Below are 1294 nucleotides of genomic sequence, written 5' to 3' on the forward strand. Positions count from 1 at the left end.
TTCAATCGATCTTACGGTTTTAAAAATTTTTTATCGTGCAGTCAATTGAAATTTTCCTGTCATGTGTGGTACTGTTTGAAAGCGTTAGCTGTCTAATTTATGAATATCATAGAATTAAGTCACCATAGTTTAAGTCCGCTAAGAAAATCGAGAACGCATTGACCAAGTCAGGAATATGTTACTTGGTGACTGTAGTCCGCGATATTTCATTGTGTACAAAATTCTGTCGCCTGTAAAACTCGTTACTTTCAAGATACAAGATGCAAAGATATATCATTCAAATCGCTTAACTGTGTTGTTTACAGTGACACCAATTTCAACACCGTCCAATGTACCGAAACCGTGTTTAATAATTTTGAAAGATGCAGGTATACTTGAACATGCGTGCTTTGCAAATTGACTTCCATGCGACACCACTTGCTCATACATTTTGATCGCACTGTCTGTTGAAGTTTTCCTTTCATGTCTGATATCTGTCTAATTTATGAATCTCTAAGAATTAAGTCGTCAGATTTTAATCCCGCGAAGAAAATCAAGAACGCGTTAACCAAGTCAGCGATATATTACTTGTCATGACTGTAGTCTGCGAATTGCCAATGTTTACAAAATTCTGTCGCTTATAAAACTCGATCCTTTCAAGATACAGGTTTCAAACATCCATAACTGAAATAGCTTAATTGTCTAGTTTTCAATGATACCACATTCAAGGTCGTGCCATATACGAAACCCTGTTAACTCTTTTTTTAAGGAGACAGCTATATTTAAAATACGTGCTTTGCAAATTCATTTGAATCCGAACACGGGTTCAAAAATTTTTTATCGAACGCTTGATTCAAGTTTTCCTTTCATGTTTGGTACTGTTGTAGAGCTCTATCTGTCTACTTTATCACCATATCAGAATTAAGTCATCATATTTTAATCCCGCAAAGGAAACCGAGAATGCGTTTATTAAAGTCAGAGAGATCGTACTTATCGACTATAGTCTTCCATTTGCCATTCTGTACAAAATCCTGTCAGTTACATAACTCGTTCCCTCCAAGATACAGGTTTCAAAACATAAGTCATTGTAATCGCTTAACTCTGTAGTCAACAAGTCACGTTCGTCCACAAAATGTATGTACGCGTTTGCCTCAACATCCTCCGCCATTTTTGTTTAACGGTAAATCGCGAACGACGCGAATCATTGCGTGGGAATTCGCTCAGCTGTCAACATTGGTAAAAATGGGGACATGTGATTGGCTATCAGTTAACCCTCGTGGGAATACCGGATCTCGCAGGAAATCTAAAAATAACT

Source organism: Montipora capricornis, chromosome 9, assembly GCF_036669925.1.
Source record: "Montipora capricornis isolate CH-2021 chromosome 9, ASM3666992v2, whole genome shotgun sequence".
Taxonomy (NCBI): domain Eukaryota; kingdom Metazoa; phylum Cnidaria; class Anthozoa; order Scleractinia; family Acroporidae; genus Montipora; species Montipora capricornis.